Raw genomic sequence first — 19,521 nt, 5'->3', positions numbered from 1 at the left:
ACTACCAGGGGAATGGATAAGGGTGGTCCAAGCAGCATTCTCCAGAGCTCAATTTCTTACATGGAAAACTGACTTCTTTGATAGATGTGCCGCCACTGAAAAGACAAATATTAGATCTAATAAAGGCACAAAGAATTGGACGTTTGATAAATTAACTGGCCAAGGCACATATGCTTCAGAAACCAAACAGAAAACACTCCCTTGGGTACTCCTATCTCAAACATCTGCAGCCGCTATTGGTGCATGGAGAGCCCTCCCCACGACAGGCTCCCCCTTAGCCCCTTTGAGCAAAGTTGTCCAGGGGAATCGGGAAGATTATTCAGAATTTGTTAGTAGATTATTAGAAACTGCAGAAAGAACCTTAGGTGCAGAAGCTGCAGAAAACCACCTTCTTAGAAGATTGGCTTATGAAAATGCTAATGGGCCCTACCTTTACACAGACAATGGAGGGAAAAGACCCTTGATGAGGTGATAAAATTGTGTAGAGACATTGACCCCACAACTGACAAAATTACTAAAGCTACTAGAGAAGCAGCTGAAGCAACCAGAGAGGCAGCTGACAAAATGTCACAATCAGTCCATCTGGCTATAGGCGCTGCCTTCCAGAAAACTAAAAACTCAAAAACATGCTTTAAATGTGGCAAGGAAGGACATTTCGTTAGACAGGGTCCCCTTAATAATAATGTACCTAGCATACCCACCCAACGCCCGCCACCAGCTTCTCTTTGTCCTAGATGTAGGAAAGGATATCATTGGAGCAATATATGCCGCTCCACCCATGATGTGGATGGGAAAGTCATAGGCCCCCTACAGGGAAACGGCCGACGGGGTCTGCCCCGGACCCCTCAAGGATCTGTTTAGAGAGCCACGGGGACCCAGCCTATTCACAACTCCTTAGAGCCACAACAGGCAGCGCAGGGGTGGACTTGTGTGCCACCGCCCCCACAATATTAAAACCTGAAGATGGCCCTCAAGTCCTTTCCACTGGCGTTTACGGCCCTCCTCCTCACAAATCCTTTTTCCTTATCATTGGCCGAGCCTCCTCCACCCTTCAAGGACTAATGATACACCCCACACTGACAATGATTATGTAGAGGAGATTAAAATCCTAGCTTCAGCCACACAAAATCCTATAGAAATCCAGCCTTACCAACGCTTGGCCCAAGCCCTACCGCTCCCCCTAGACACCACTTACCCGGCAGTCAAAACACAAAGGGGGAAATCCGCACCCGGGTCTTCGGACCTCTATTGGGTCCAGACTCTATCCCAGGAAAGACCCACCTTAACACTTAAATTACAAGGCAAACCCTTTTCAGGCTTAATTGACTCAGGAGCTGATGCCACAGTCATTTCCGCCACCTATTGGCCCACTACCTGGACCACGCAGCCTTCACTCACGCATCTACAAGGCATAGGACAAACCTGTAATACCATGGAATCCTCCCAGCTGTTAAACTGGGAAGACGCAGAGGGAAACAAAGGAACAGTCCGTCCCTTTGTAGTTCCAAATCTCCCTGTTAACCTGTGGGGGAGAGATATTCTCTCGCAAATAGGAATCATTATGTGCAGCCCCAATTCCATTATCACAGAACAAATGTTAAGCCAGGGATTCCTCCCTCATCAGGGGCTAGGGAAAAATAATCAAGGTATCACTCAGCCTTTACAGATACAACCACTTCCCGACCGCACTGGCCTTGGTTTTCAAAACCATTTTTCATAAGGGTCACTGGTCCTCCCAGCCTACAGGCGGATAAAATCACATGGAAATCTGATACTCCCGTATGGATCGACCAGTGGCCTCTTCCAAAAGAAAAACTAGAGGCTGCCATAACTTTAATTCAACAACAATTAACTGCAGGTCACATAGAACCCTCTAACTCACCATGGAACACCCCAATTTTTGTCATCAAAAAGAAATCAGGCTCATGGAGATTACTCCATGATCTGAGAGCAGTAAATAAAACCATGGTCCCTATGGGAGCCCTACAACCAGGCTTACCCACCCCTATAGCAATTCCTGCAGGTTTTCATAAGATTGTTATAGATCTCAAAGACTGCTTTTTTTCTATTCCTTTACACCCTGAGGACTCCAAAAGGAGGTTTGCTTTCACTATCCCTATCACTAATTGCATAGGCCCCTCCCCCCCCTTCCAATGGAAGGTCCTCCCTCAGGGCATGACTAACAGTCCCACACTTTGTCAGAAATATATTGCCCAAACAATAGACCCCTTCAGACTGCGCTATCCCCACCTTTATGTGATCCACTACATGGATGATATACTCATTGCAGGACCCTCTGAACATGAACTGTCTAAAATCACACGTCAATTGATAATAGCCTTAAAAAACAGAGGGTTGCTTATCTCCCCAGATAAGGTTCAATTCACCTCCCCTCATTTTTTTCTTGGGTTTGAACTACATTTTAATCACGTAATAACCCAGAAAACCCTGATACGTACCACTCACCTTCACACCTTAAATGATTTCCAAAAATTATTGGGAGACATTAATTGGTTATGCCCCTACTTAAAATTAACTACAGGAGATCTTAAACCCCTCTTTGATATTCTAAAAGGAGATTCAGACCCGACCTCACCACGCACTATAACCGTAGAGGGCGAAACTGCTCTACAAAAAGTTAACCAGGCAATTTCCACTCAAAAAATTGGATATTATGACCCAAAGAGAAAATTATGGCTCCTTATCTTTTCTACAACCTTTTCTCCCACTGGACTATTATGGCACATGCCCCTATATTGGATTCACAGCCCAGCAACACCTAATAAGGTACTCTCCACCTACCCCCTCTTTATAGCAGATCTCTTACAAGAAGGAAGGACCCTGTCTGTCAAACTTTTTGGAAAAGACCCTGACCACATTGTCTGTCCATATACTAGTACAGAATTATCTCAGCTTCAACAAAATAATGATGCTTGGTCTATCGCTATCATTTCCTACCAAGGGACTATCGATAATCAATATCCCACAGATAAACTTATAAAATTTCTTGTGGAAACCCCAGTTACTTTCCCACGTGTTACTAAAACAACCCCTCTAAAACAGGCTCACCTAATTTTTACTGACGGATCCTCTTCAGGCACAGCTGCGGTTACAGTTGATGCGGCCCTCACCTCATTCCATACACCTTATGGGTCAGCCCAACTTGTAGAATTAGCGGCCATTCTTTGGGTATTCAAAAATGTCCCTGGCCCGATGAACATTTACACTGACAGTGCCTATATTGCCAACTCCATTCCACTGCTTGAGACAGTCCCTTATATTAGACCCTCTACCAACGCCTCTCCCATGTTTTCCCAAATACAAAAACTTATCCTAGAGAGAGATTATCCCTTCTTTATCTGTCATATCAGAGCACACTCAGATCTCCCCGGCCCCTTATCAGAAGGTAATAATGTAGTAGATCTTGCCTCCAGACAAGCCTTCCTAGCCACAGTTCTAAACGCCTCCCCTGTGGATGCCGCCACTAAAGCACATGAATTACACCACCTTAATGCTCATACCTTGCGCCAACAATACAGGATTACTAGAGAACAAGCCAGACAAATAGTTAAACAATGCCCGGGATGTCTAGTACTTCTACCCGAGCCACACTTAGGAGTCAATCCCCGCGGTCTTATCCCTGGGGAACTCTGGCAGATGGATGTTACCCACTTTACACCATTTGGCAAGCTTAAATACATTCATGTTTCCATTGATACCTTTAGTGGCTTCCTCTTTGCTACCTTACAAACAGGAGAAGCTACCAAACATGTTGTCAGCCATATCATGGCCTCTCTGGTCACCGCACCTAAGCCTAAAATTCTTAAAACAGATAATGGCCCCGGATACACTAGCTCTTCCTTTAAACAATTCTGCGCACACATGGGTATTAAACACATCACCGGCATCCCATACAACCCTCAAGGTCAAGGTATTGTTGAAAGAGCTCATCAGACACTGAAAAGAATGATTTCAAAATTGCAATCTGGTCCTGAGATCCTCTACTCAGGAGCTGGTAATCACAAAACATTGTTAAATCATGCACTCTTTGTGCTCAATTATCTAATCCTAGATAACAATGGAAAATCTGCGGCAGACCGCCTCTGGCACCCCTCCACAACAAATAATTATGCTCAAGTGAAATGGAGGGACCCCCTTACCAACCAATGGTTTGGTCCAGACCCTGTCCTGATTTGGGGAAAAGGACACGTATGTGTCTATGACACTCAAGCCCAGAACGCCAGGTGGCTACCAGCACACCTGATCAAAACCTATAACTCACCCAGGGAAAAACCCTGAGAAACTTCATCTCTGTTTTCTTTCAGATAAGAACTCCACAGAAGATTAAGTAAGCTGGGACGCGATTCATTCTACATCTGGCAATAAAGTGTCCCCGACATCACCGCCCTGGTAACATAATTTCCCCCCCCCCTCCCCGCCAATCTTTCCTATTTAGAAATCTCCTCCTCTCACGTCCAGCACTACTCTACAACATGCTTTCCCTTATCCTCTTTATTAACATACTCGATCAGACTATAGCCTCCCCATACCAAATATTCAATTATACCTGGGTAACTACCTACTCTTGGGGCGATGTAGCCTGGAGTACTTCTAATCTACAAAGCATGGTACCCTGGCCTGATCTAACCCCAGATTTATGCCTTTTGGCCAGAGGAGCATCTGGCTGGGACTCCCAAGATTATCATGGCCACACCCCCCCCAATCAACGCTTCAACGGGAACTGGGGATGTATGTCCCCTTGGCATCTCTCTGTCACTCGACAGATGCCCTTCTATGTCTGCCCAGGTAGTAAACACAGGGACAAATCATTAACCTACAAATGTGGAGGCTCTGAGGAGTTCTTTTGTGCCTCTTGGGGCTGTGAAACCACAGGAGATACACACTGGAAACCAACTTCCTCATGGGATTACATAACAGTCAAGGCTGACTACGATCACAAAAACATAGATAGGTTCGAGGATGGAACTCCTAAAACAAACCCCAATTGCGATACGCGGTGTCACCCACTACGGATAAAATTTACTAATCCAGGGAGACAATCTATACAATGGGAGAGAGGCCTCACATGGGGTCTCCGCCTGTTTAAAGACCACTATGATAATGGCTTACTATTCACCATAAAACTTCTAAAAACTATCCCTACACCTAAGAATCATGCTGCCATTGGACCCAATTCAGAACTACTACCCAACTATAAGCCAAACCCACAATAACAAGAACCTCTGGCTCCCAGGCCCTCTCTACCCTATACCCCATTTATACCAACTCCTTCCTTGTTTCGCCCCACAATCCCTCCTGGTCCTCCCTCATCTGTATCAACCATCTTGACAATAGTAAATGCTTCCATACAGACTCTGCATCAACTTAACATTTCCTTTCTGCAGGAATGTTGGGTCTGTTATTCTTCAAATCCCCCTTTTTATGAAGGTCTGGCACATTTTGGCAACCCTATATATACAAATGACACCTCCTCTCTTAGATGGGGAATTGAAGAACAACAGGGATTGACACTTACCAAAATAACAGGCATAGGAACCTGTATTTTAGGCTCGGATATGCTTCCCCCCTGGCAGCTTGAAGAGGTTTATAATCTTACCATTGTAATCTCCTCAGACTCCACCTTTGCATCCGCCCCTAAGGATTCCTATTTTGCTTGCTCTTCCGGTCTTACCACCTTCATAGTAACAAATCAATTCCTCCAGAGTAAAGATTACTGCGTTCTTGTCACCCTCTTCCCTCATGTCACTGTCCATCCAGTGGAAGACTTCTTAGACATCTGGGAACGAGGACCAACTGACCCTATTAGAGTAAAAAGGGAACCTCTAACAGCCTTAACATTAACTGTCCTTCTCGGCCTAGGAACAATAGGTGCAGGCACAGGCATAGACTCCCTCGTCCAATCTGATAAACATTATTCCCAACTCAGTGCCGCCATAGATAGGGATCTTCTAGAACTGCAAGCTGGCCTCCAACATCTCAAGGATTCGGTCGCCTCTCTAGCAGAAGTAGTTTTACAAAATAGGAGAGGCCTAGACCTCCTCTTTTTACAACAAGGAGGCTTATGTGCTGCTCTAAGAGAAGAGTGTTGCTTCTACACTGACAAACTCGGCTTAGTAGAAAATAGTTTACAAAAGGTTAGAGACAGTCTAGAAAAAAGAAAAAAAGAGAGAGAACAACAGGAAGCATGGTACCAGAATTGGTTCTCCACCTCCTCATGGCTATCAACTCTCCTCCCTAGCCTCCTTGGGCCACTCATAGGCCTTCTTCTACTAATCTCTTTCGGCCCTTGGGCCTTTAATAAACTAACAGTCTTTATTAAGTCACAAGTAGATGCAGCAATCTCCAAGAAAAGTCAAGTCTTCTACCACCGCCTGTCTGACCGTGACCATACCGAAGATAAGGAAACAAGATTTTCAGGAGAACCGTTGCGATTTCATGAACAACTATTAAAGAGACCTTGGTACCAGCGGGTGGGGGATAGACTGTGCCCCTCCTTTTTACAAAAATCTTAATCTTCTCCATAGCAAAGAAATTGTTAGATAATATCAGAACCTAACCTTGAAGGAGTTATTTTCACTACTCAAATGTGTTACTACTCGCTATGTTAACTATTCACTGTAAAACTGTTTGATTCCTTTTCTAAAATTCTGACAACCTTTTGTGCACTAGCATTACAGTTATTCTGAGTGCATTGGCACTAAAATACTCTCTTTTAAACCAAGGCATGTGAATTGCTTGTTGAAACCCACCCCACTCACATTTGTAATGATCCTGATGCATTGACATTATGGTAACCCTGCTCTAATTGATGCTCATGAATTGTTCATGACACATTGTTTTGTCTCCACATTGTAATGATTCCGATACATTGGCATTTGTGATAACTATCATAGTCATCGCTTGAATTGTCTAGATAAAGTGCTTCCCTCACTATTTATTATGATCTATAACGCCTCTTTGATTACTCCCCCTCCTCCTCCACCGCTTTTCCTCCTCCTCTTCCATGTACCCTGAGGCATTGGACTGGATCTGGATTTCGGCCCCATCCCCCCCTTTTTTTAAGCAGTGGCTGAGCCAATGACTAGATCAGAGTGACCCCGGATAGTGGATGCTTTGAGGTTTGACTTATTATTTTCGGAGCCATGGCAGTAAGACCACACAATTGCCATGACGGGCAACCTCGAGAGGTCTGTTTTCCACCCACTTAAGACAGGGTCTGGCATGGTGTACCCCCGAGTTGGTGTGGCTGACCCCGATGACCTAAGACAGCAAGTGGTGGCATGTTTCCTCTTCGCCAATGTTGAAGGTGCTAAGGCACTGTGCCATTGGTTATATGTCAACGCTCACCCCCACAACCAGAGACAGGTCACATAGCCTAAACAGGCTACCCACCCTGCTAAAAGAAAGAAGGGGGACATGCCAGGAGCCCATTCCCTAAGGCCTGAGCTAATAAACTGCACCTGTGTCAACACCATTCTTCCTTATCTGTCTCCATTCCCTGGCTCAGGGGCTTCACGCATTACAAATTAACCATAGGACTTAATCCTGTGCTTAACCACAGGATGTGCTGACATCAATCACCATTACTGACACCTGAATTTAGGAACCTCGTAAAGACCCCAGCCCCCTCCCTTCCTCTATACATTGTGTATTGTGTAACTGCCTTGACATTCCTAAGCCTCTCTATAAAAACTAATTTTTCTTCCACAATAAACGAGAACTGCTTTATACCCCACTGAGTGGTCTCCCTCCTTTGTATCTTTCACCCATTCCCAGGTTGCAGCCTTACTAGCTTTTTGCTTACAGGTTGATGTCTGCCTCCAGGTGTCCCTAGTTCGAAACCCGCCCGGCCGGGTCACTGGTAGATTTTAAAGAATTAGCTCTTCTGGGGAGGGGGAGAAGATGTGTGAAACAATTTTAAGTTTGATCAGCATTAATAATATTTGCTCTATCACTTTCTTAAGTCTAGATAATAAACATAATAATAATAATGAAAGCTTTGAAGGTGTAAAGGCTTACACTGAAATTTTAGCAGACCTTCAACACATCTCTGCCTATAGCCCTCACCTGGACTAGAACACAAGTCGCTTAATGTCCAGTCCCATGTCATTTTCTCTCTTTAAAGACTTTAGACTGTCAGTGCACAAACCCTAAAACTAAATAGACAAAAACCCATCTGCTGAAGTCTACTGTTTGTCCCTGACAGTAACCTAGTATTCCCAAACTTATAACAAGTAGTTGGTAATTATGCTGGGTAATTATGAAAGCCTGGGAAAAATCAGTTCAGATAAAATTAGATTCAACCTGAGAGATAATTCTAAACTACACTTCCTTTGATATTATGAAATCTCATCAATTTACACACATTTCTCTACTTCCTGGCTTTGTTCTAAAGCCTCTTTCTTCCTCAAAAAAATGAGTGAGGCATACTTATTAGTGAAGTCTTTAAAGCTCTTTCCAAGGCAGGTGTTAGAATAGGTTGGCAGATGTCACATTCTTTAGTTGCACAGACTGACTAAAATTCAGTCAGGTATTTAAGCTGAATCATCACTTTGAAATGTTGTCAATCTTAACACTCCAAAGTACACTAATAAGTTGGGGAAGATATTGGCCTAAGGTACTGCAGGGAGCTTGCTCTGTGGATAAAGCCCTGAATCTGGAAGCATCAATATTCAATATTCCTCAAAATATCCAGAAACATAACATTATGGTAGGAAAAGTGCTAAATTTTTTCAAATGACCTGTGTTCAAATTCTCACTTTGCCATTTATTACTATTATGTCCTAGAGAAAACCAATTAACCTCCATGAGGAGTCTCCTCATTTTTAAAATGATTTAACTTGATGATCTATAAAACCATGAAATCTATAAGTCTGTATATTGAACAAAGTACATATAAGCATTTGAAATGACCCTCAAGATTCATTGCTCTTAAACTCAAACTAAATTATTTCCTTGAAGAACAGAACCAGAAGAGAGATCATTTTACTTTTTAATCACTTTATTCAAACACATAGACATTATGTACTAAGCACATATACAATTGAGATTGCTTGTACATGTTCATTCTATTAACCTTTTTTTTAAAAACATTTTGAGCTTATGTACCAAAGAAAGAGCATTTCACACAGAGTATAAACTCAAAGGGATCATACTTATGTCTTTACTTCCTTCTGAACTTTGTTTTTCAGTTTAGTACTTTGTTTCAATCATAGGTCTTCAGGAGATAAAGTTGGTCAATGAGTTTTCCATAATTCTTATGTCTTTTGAAGTTGTTGTGTATTATTTTTGTCCTCATTTAAATTGTTCTCTTGTTTCTGTTCATTTTACTCTACATTAAGCTGATATTACTCAGAATTTTGTTGCCTTTTATATCACAATGTGTTTTATTGTGTTTATATAACATAATTTGTTTAGCCATTCCCAATTGTTTAAGCAGCAATCTAAAGCACCCCATTTGATTTCAGTGCTTTTCATTTCCCCTTTATAATTTCTTCTTCAAGGATCAGAAATTTTATTTTAACTTCACCCCCTTTTAAACTTTTTGTGAACATTCAACTTTCTTTTGTCCTGTATAGTTCAAAGTGAAGTTAATTTAATGCCTTCTTCCTGGACTTCTTCTTTCATGTTGTCTTCTTTTTTTTCAAATTTCCAATTATGACAAATAGCAAATTCTAAACCCTTCTTCTGTAATGCCAAAGAAACTGAGGCAAGGTAGAGATTAGAGTTTTTAATATTTTAAAAAATTCAGCCCCTGAGCTGAATTGAACTTTCATCTCAAAGAATTCAGCATTGAATATGAGATTTTAATAATTTATATATGGTTCCAGAGATCATAGAAGACAAAGGTAAGGGATGGAATCCAAACACTGGTGGGCACAGGAATTTCCAGGAAGGGACCATCAATTTGGTTCTGACATGACCATAAATTCTTGATAACCTAGGAGGACTTAGGAGCCAAGATGTCTGAACTCCCCCTTATCTGAGATTAAACATTTAAAGTTTATAATCTTAAAGTAGCCAGTCCTAAATTATATCAGTCCTAATAGACAGGGAGGGGGGATTGCAACCAGGGAGAATGAAGCAGAATAGTTTAGAGAAACTGAGGCAGGATAATTGAGGGAAAATGTGGCACAACACTTCTTTTATTCTTCTTTGATGTCCTCTTCCTTTTAGTCTTTCTTCACTTTCCTCTCTCCACACTGTCAGAACAGAACCAATCCACCCCCACACTCTATTTTTTTTTATTTAACTCTTTTAATAGAATTTGAAAATATTAAGGTTCTCAAGAGACATTTGTTTCTTTTCTTTGCTAGAAGATTAGAACTATACTATCCTTTCAACTACTCAATTAAATTTAGTTTTCCATGTTTTATGAACTCTTGTGTTTTTACTTCAAAGTTCCTATTCCTATTCCTATTCCTATTCCTGATCTTTTCATCAGACATGCTAGAAATATTATTTTCTAGTAATAGTCCATTTTTCCTCATATAAGATTACATCCAGATTTTCAGGGAAAATTATTCTTAGGTTTAAATCTATTTCTTTGCCTTTTAGAATATAGTATTATAAAGTTTCCTCACATTTTGAGTAGAACCTGTAAGGTATCATATGATCTTGACTTTGACATAATTGACAAATGCAAGGGTCCAAAGAAAGGTCAGGCAAGCTCAATTGAGATGTAAGTAGACCAATGGTCTTTATCCCCAGATGTGCTTAAGAGTTGAGTACTTAGGGACTTCCTTCTTGGGTGGGACCTCCAACCATGGCAGGAACCTAGATCTTGCTCTGAAGTCTCAGTCAAGTTCGGGATGTAGACTTCATTGTTGATTGGCTTGTGTCTGTGACCTCATTGACTCTAAGCTCAGGACAAGAAGCACCCTTCCCTTTTTTCCCCTTTTCCTTTCTTTCCCTCTTTCTCTTTTCCCCTCTTACTACCACCTGGAGCCTGGACTGGGAGGTCGATACTAAGGTATGTGCAAGAGGTCATAGGGTAGATGTGATTTATGGGAATAAAGTTTAAGATTGCTGCTCATTTAAACTCTCGGGTGCTCTGTTATGCTTCAAATACTTTCTATGAGATAGTAGCCAGAGGATTCTGAAGACCTCAAAATAGAGGTGAGATTGATGATATTACATTTACCAGATTTTCTCTGAAAGGCCTAGGAATAAAGACAGATTAGCATTACTTAGGGAGAGGAAAATAAAACCCTAACCGACAAAACTGTAGAGAAATATACCAGAGAAATATAATCATGTATCTACATCTATGTCAGATTTAGATATATAGTATGTATATATATATATATATGTGTATATATATATATATATATATACAGAGAGAGAGAGTTATATAAATCTATATAAATATACATACATATATATCTATTAACATGCAGACAGAGAGATGCTTTGTTGCTGCTATTTACTTTTTGAAAGATTGCACCTCAATAAAGTAAAATATTTATTTAACAAAAAAGTAAAATTCTCCTTATTTTCTCTCCTATAAAACAGCTGAGTGGTTCACTAAATAATGAACTGGAGTTCCCTAGAATTAGGAAGACTTTATTTCAAATTCTGCTTGAGAAGTAGCTATAGGACCCTAGATAAATCATTTAATAGAAATTAATCTCCCTCAATTTTGTCATCTGAAAAATATAAGTAATAATAGCATCTGCTTCCCCAGGTAGTTGTGAAGTATTATATTCTATATTATATGTATACATATAATGTATACATTATTATTACATGTATACATATTATATGTATATCATATACATATATTATTATATATTATATGTAAAAATATTATATTTAAAATACTTTGAAAACTTTAAATTACTATATCAATTTGATTATTATCATTATCATTTCTTTAATTTATTTACTGATTAAATCTGAGCTCCACACAATCAATTCTTTTAAATTGTTATGCTAGAGAAAACTTCCAAGAGCAGCAAGGAATTAATTCAATTTGGTCACAAAGTGGTCAGAAAAAAGAATATCTCAAGATGTCTCTTAAGAACTTTATCTTGATTCCCTGGGGCAGGTCTATCAGGGAAGAGCTTCTCTGGGGAGGAGGGGAGGTTCCCAAGCTGTTCCCCCAAAGTCTGAGAGAGAGAGTGAGAAAGTGAGAGAGTTTCAGGGCTCCCTTCTTCATTTCCAACAGCAACAACTGGTTGAAACAAAGAGGCATAATAAAAAAAAATTCTATTTATGCAAAAACAGCTAAGGAAATATTTCTCAAAATTTGTCTTAGTTTTACTCTCAGTGGAAAAACAAATAATTGTTGGCGGCTGCAATCATTGGAATACTAAGTAGATTTTTCTTTGGAACAAAAGCTAAAAATTATTGAAGAATTTTATTGTTAACAGGTATGCATGATAAAGTGATGAATATACAACTAAAGATCTGTGACAAGAAGGGATGACCACTGCTAATTTCATTATGTGAGTAGTAAGCAGTAGGGACAGGATTTGCTTTCAGGTCCCAGGGCTCTAGGCACAGTACTCTTGTCACTGATCCATACTGCCGCCAATCTACCTGGAATGCTCTCCTACCTCATCTTAACCTATTGAAATCCTTCTTATTCAGATAGCATCTCCGCTATGAAATCTTAGAAAGATTAAGTGATACTCTGATTGAGTTACCATTAGGTAGATGTTATTTGAGAAATGACGTGTTAAGACAAAATAAGTATAAAGATGACTGGATAATGGGACACAGTTTGAATCACAGCACAAAGATAGCAATGAAAATCAATCAGCTGAATAGAAAATACTGCATTTACCAGACTTTGGTAAGAAAATATGTGAAAAGCAATGCTAGAGGGTGGCATCTTAATAGATGCCTTATACAACCACATCTTTTCCCTCCTATATGTAGGAGAAGTTGGGGATAGAAGAAATTTCCTCCTAACACTTTTCTGAAAATGGACTATCCAATGTTAACAAATGTTAAAAAAATGTTAACAAATGTTAAAAAATGTTAACAAATGTTATCATGTATCATTTTCCCAAGCAGAACATAAAAGACAGTTATTTAGCTAATTCTGAAACTTTTAGAAGTTTCTCCATTCCTTGATCCTGATGAGGTGTGAGAAAATTGCTATGTCTGAGAAACCCTAAAGCTACCCAGTCTTGGGAGTGCCACAAACAATGCTGGCTGTCTGAGAGACCCAAGGCTATCTGGCCTTGGGAATACCACAAACAATTCTGATAGTCAGAGAACAATCTGTTGTTCACTAAACTAAAACTTAATGATTTCTCCCTCCTACCACTCCTCAATTGCACCTTTAAACCATAATATTAGCATATCAACCTAATCTTTGTTTCTCTTTCCTAAAAGATGATCTTCTTATTCTTGACTCTTTACTAAATTCCCTTGGCATCAGCCTGCAGTCAGCAGTGTAATAAATCTTTGCCCCTTAACTGGGAAACAAACTGAGTGTGTGAATTCTTTTGCCAAAGCTACAACACCAACTTGGGAACCCTGAACTTTTTGTGATGTCTTCTGCCTCAGCAATCCCAATTTTGAGAATGATTTTCATTATAATATTCTTCTATACTGTTTCTTCTTGTATCTTTTTTACATTCATGCTATTAAAGAAGTGGAATTACTGAAGCATTTTTAATGCACAGAAGAGAATAAAAGGAAGGATAGTCACAAAAAAAGCTACATGCTAAAGAAAAGTATAGTTTCCAAGGGGGTCAATAACAATTTTAAGGTCCTTAGACAGCTTCTATTCTAATGATCTGCCCATGATTCTAAAGTTTTCTGGCTTTGGAATTTATAATCCTGAGGTCCCCCCAACCTTGGAGTACTATTTTTCTGGTAATTTGACAATGATTGTAAAAGTCCTCTAGTTCAGGAATATAATAATATTTCTTCCCTTAGACTTTACGAAAGATATATTAGTGATCCTGAAATTTTCTAACCTTAGAAAACTTTTGTTCTGACAATCTCATCAGTTAATGATTCTAAAGTCTTCTGGCTTTAGGTCTGCTTTTCAGTGATAACCAAATTCCTAAGACCATTTCTGTTTTACCTCTAGGCCATAAATTAGCATATCAATTACACAAAGAACTAGATAAATGTGTCTCCTTGCTTCTGGTTCATTGCTAAAAGTTCCTTTGGTATTTAGCCAGCTTCAATTAATGTTACAATTACAATAAACTTTGCAGGTTGACTTGGTTATGGGTTCAAGCTTGCAAATTTTTTTGAGACACAACATCAGTCTGTGAGCCCTAACCTTTTGGGGTCCTTTCCCAGTTTCAACATTTGGTGGCCTATATAGGAAAAGTCTCCTTGTCAAAGTGAGATCCCCATTTTTTTCCTCCCTCAATCCTACATCTGGGACACCCCAGGTAACTGGGAAAAGCCTTGTCTAGGTCATAGTGAGCTCCATGTTCAGCAAGTTTTTTTTTCCTTGACTGGAAAATCCAAGATTTGGAAATTCTTGCAAATTTTAGCAAAGTTACTAGGGAACTTTTGCCAACTTTTCACCTTCTCTGGAATGCCAGAGGAGATGAAGTGCTATAGGATGGCTTTTGGCAAAATTTTATGGCTTCTGGCAAAGACGGAATAGTGTTCTTTCATGTTATTTTTGTCTGTGTCTATGTTTCTGTGGAGAATGTCTGTATCATATTTGTTCTATGAGCTAGATTTTGTTATTTGGGAAGATTTTTTTCCATCTTTGACTCTTAAAAGCCTAACTTTTTCCTATGGACTTCAGCTTTGGCCAAGCTAGGGGCTACAGAAATAAAGTTAGCTAATTAAAATGAAAATAGTGTCTTATTTGATTCTCAAAGTTTTGAGAGCAATTGATGGGGGTTAAGGTCCCTTTAAGATTCCTTTCTGATTCTCAACCCCCCTCCCCCTCCCCATGGCTGAAGAAACTAGGATCTGTGATTCCAAATCCTGGTCAAAAAGCACCCTTTTTGAATTCCAATGATAACCAGGCTTTCCCAACCCCCACCGGATCTGAGCTAACTTGGACTTTTCCAGCCCCGCACTGTCTGCTCAGGTTTTCCCAACCCCCACAAACAGCTTCTTACTTATTTAAAAACCCATTGAATTCTATTCAATGCTAACCCTGGAGGAAATCAGCCAGGAGTCTGGGACTCCACCCACCTTCAAGATCATAAAAAGGAAACTCTGGAGTCCACTCATTGCAGGATCCCTAAAATATGATGTCCTTACACTGACCATGTAAGGGTTCGCTTTCGCCCAATGACCGCCTGTGGCATCTTTCTACCCTTACCCTTACTTCCAAACCCCTACAATAAACCTTTTTTTTTTTTTTTTTTTAATCAATCTAGGTTTTGGGGCCTGTAAATTCCTTTACAGGGGACTCTGCGCCATCACTAGACTATCCTTGCACTGAACCAAAAGGGGTTCCCTCTTTCCTAACTCTCGTCACAATGATTAAGAAGTTTGGCAATTAGTCATTTTAAGATTGCAAGAAAAATTCCTGAATCATTGGCAATAATTCCAGAAATTTACTCCATTCTGAAAGAAAAAAAAAATCAACTAGATAAATAGCAACTTTTTGCTAACCCTTTCTTGACTCCTATCTTTTCTGGACTCCCCTTCTGCTTCTTTGGGAAAATACTCCAGGAGATATTAAGGGACCTTCTTCATTCCACTCCTTCAGTATATCTCAGTGGTAGGAACTCATTTTGCTCTAACAAGGTCAATATGGCCCAAGACCCTCTGTTTGCTAACGTCTCTCAACTCAGATCAGATTAAGAAAAGAGGAACTAAGGAACTGTAGGAAAACTCAAATTCTGCCTCACCCGCAGAAATAGGGGAAGCAGCAATAACCATGGGGACCCTACATAACCTTGCCTAAACACTTCCCTACCTAGCTTGGGGAAATGGGAAGAGAGTAAGGATCAGGCTCCATAGTCAGCATTTTCTGAGCCCTGCCACCTGAAATTGCCATCAAAGAGAGATCCTGGCACCTGTCATCCCAGATTTCATCAGGTTCAGTCCAGCAATTGCCTTGGTATCCCTGGCAGCACCCAATATGGCAGTATGAAGTAAGAAAGACAAATCAGCCTCTGCATTTGGTAAGCTCACCATTCTCTATTTCAGTTGTAGATATGTATTATATATGTACTTTATGGCAAATGATTTTGTCTCAGTTTTATGATTTGTAAAGAGAAATCATTGTGAAGATCACATTATTGCAAAAGTGCTTAGCATAAAACAAATGCTATATGAAACTGTTATATTCTATATAATTGCTTCATATTTGATAATTTTACATGGGTTTTTAGATTTGGCCAATATACAATGTCAAAGCAATTTAAATGGAGCTCTGATTAAAGCCCACTAAAGAGATATGTAAATTGTAATCTATTTGCACTGATTTTGTTAACAGAAGATTTTAAAATTTGGGAACTTTAGAAAAACAGAAATGCAGTTTGCTACTACTTTTAAAACTCTGGCAATAAATAGTCTGCCTTTAAGTTATCTAGAATCAAACTTCTGGCACCTTAACCTTTTTCCTGGCTTACAAAAGAGAAATGATTTGCATGAATTGGGAAAATAACCAGTTTGTCTAGAATATTTAATCAGAATTTAAGGAATCTCATGAACTAAAGCTGTCAATTTTAAAAACTTTTTTATCTCAATTTTAAGAATTGTCTTGTTATCTCCCTAAAATAAAAGGAAAGTTTATTTAAAAGAATAGAAATTACATCTAAGACTATTTGGCTATTAGTTAAGAAAATTCTAAAATTGTTAACTAAGCTATTTGGAGTTATTGTTATCATGTTAAACCTAAAATTGGTAATTACTGTGTGTGGAACAAGAGGGATAAGGTGAAAGCTTTATCAGTTTATATATGAGATGACCAACATATTTCCCCCCTTCACAGAATAGGGGGGAGGTATCAAACAACAGAGCTCATGAAAACACTAAGAATAGTTGGAGTCTGTGACAGCAAATTCAGCCCCTTTTCTAGGGTCTCTGTCAACTCCGCTTAATTTGTAAGCTTGCCAGTTTCTTGAAATCATCAGGGTAAGCAACATCATCAGTCCTGAGAAATGAGTCTATTTAGGACTCCAACTTGTTTTGCATGCTCATGGAACTGTATAGAAAGAAAAGGGATTTGCAATAGCAAAACAATTATGGCAAGCTCTGAAGGGGGTTTTTAAAAATCCTTAAAGGAGAAAATCTCCTTCAACTCTGCCTCAGTGTGGGACCCTGCCCCAAGGGACAAACAATTTCATCCTTGTTATCCAGGTGGGGTCAGCTCAGTCCTGAAACTCATTGAATTCAATTCAAATTCCAGCTCAAGCTGAAACCCAGCATGAGCCAACTTGGGACTCCACCCACGAGTTCCCTTCAACTAAAGCTTCCATTGTAAAAGAGCCAAACTAAAACCCATCTCTTTGCAGAGGTTCCAAACATGCCATGCTATCCCATGCTTGGTATGCCAAGGAGCCTCTGTCCACTGGAATATTCTTTCCAGGGCCATCCTCTCTTTATCTTCACCTATTTCCCTAACGAGACTTTATGCTTCTCTGTCAGGATTTCTAATCTTACTTCCAATCTCCATAATAAACCTCTTTTAGAGGGGAAAGGGACCTGTGTATGCCAAAATGTTTGTAGCAGCTCTTTTCATAGTGGCTAGAAACTGGAAGATGAATGGATGTCCATCAATTGGAGAATGGTTGGGTAAATTGTGGTATATGAAGGCTATGGAATATTATTGCTCTGTAAGAAATGACCAGCAGGATGAATTCAGAAAGGCTTGGAGAGACTTGCATGAATTGATGCTGAGTGAAATGATCAGAACCAGAAGATCGCTGTACACTTCAACAACAATGCTGTATGAGGATGTATTCTGATGGAAGTGGATATCTTCAGCATAAAGAAGATCCAACTGACTTCCAGCTGATCAATGATGAACAGAAACAACTACAATCAGAGAAGGAACACTGTGAATTGAATGTAAAATATTAGCACTACTGTCTGTCTACCCAGGTTACTTATACCTTCAGAATCCAATACTTAACGTGCAAAAAGAAAATTGGATTTACACACGTATATTATATCTAGGTTATACTGTAACACATGTAAAATGTATGAGATTGCCTGTCATATAGGGGAGGGAGTAGAAGGAGGGAGGGGAAAATCTGGAAAAATGAATACAAGGGATAATGCTATAAAAAAATTACTCATGAATATATATATACTATCAAAAATGTATAATTATAAAATTAATAATAAAAAAAAATAAAAAAAAACCTCTTTTATCAATCTAGGTTTTCATGTCTGTAAATTTTTTTACAGAGAACCTCTGTGCCACCAGAAGGGGGTCCCCAAAAACTCCTTACCCTTGTGCTGAATCCTAAGGGGTTGCAGAGCCAAATCTCTCCATTTGGTTCCCTGAACCCTGAACCTGCCACTAGACCTTATGATTGAACTCCCAGACTACCAGAAACCCAAATATTATTTTGGTTTCCTAAATTGAAACCTTATCAGCTGTCCATGGAGCTAGGGAGGTTTCTGTTATGTTATGTAAAGGACACCATAAGAGGATTTACTTCAGGCCAAAGAAAGCAGGCTTGCAGATTCAGCTGCTTGTGCTGCTGCCTATTTATCCCTGACCATGGCACTTCTAATTCTCCAACTCCCCAACTCTTTTTTTTTTTTTTAATTTTTTTTTATTATATATATATATATATTTTTTTTTTATAATATTATCCCTTGTATTCATTTTTCCAAATTACCCCCCCCTCTATTCCCTCCCCCCGATGACAGGCAATCCCATACATTTTACATGTGTTATAATATAGTCTAGGTACAATACATGTGTGTGAATATCATTTTCTTGTTACACAATAAACATTAGAATCCGAAGGTACATGCAACCTGGGCAGACAGATATTAGTGCTAACAATTTACATTCACTTCCCAGTGTTCCTTCTCTGGGTATAGCTACCTCTGTCCATCATTGATCAACTGGAAGTGAGTTGGATCTTCTTTATGTTGAAGATTTCCACTTCCATCAGAATACATCCTCATACAGTATTGTTGTTGAAGTGTACAGTGATCTTCTGGTTCTGCTCATTTCACTCAGCATCAGTTGATTTAAGTCTCTCCAGGCCTCTCTGTATTCCTCCTGCTGGTCATTTCTTACAGAGCAATAATATTCCATAACCTTCATATACCACAATTTACCCAACCATTCTCCAACTGATGGACATCCATTCATCTTCCAGTTTCCAGCTACAACAAAAAGAGCTGCCACAAACATTTTGGCACATATATGACTCTTTCCGCTCTTTAGTATTTCTTTGGGATATAATCCCAGTAGTAGCGCTGCTGGGTCAAAGGGTATGCACAGTGATAACTTTTTGGGCATAGTTCCAAATTGCTCTCCAGAATGGCTGGATTCTTTCACAACTCCACCAGCAATGTATTAGTGTCCCAATTTCCCCACATCCCCTCCAACATTTATCATTATTTGTTCCTGTCATCTTA

The sequence above is a fragment of the Sminthopsis crassicaudata genome, chromosome 4 (genome assembly GCF_048593235.1).
Source record: "Sminthopsis crassicaudata isolate SCR6 chromosome 4, ASM4859323v1, whole genome shotgun sequence".
In the NCBI taxonomy this organism is placed as follows: Eukaryota; Metazoa; Chordata; class Mammalia; order Dasyuromorphia; family Dasyuridae; genus Sminthopsis; species Sminthopsis crassicaudata.
The sequence above is the reverse complement of the archived record's forward strand: the minus strand, read 5'-3'. Positions refer to the sequence as shown.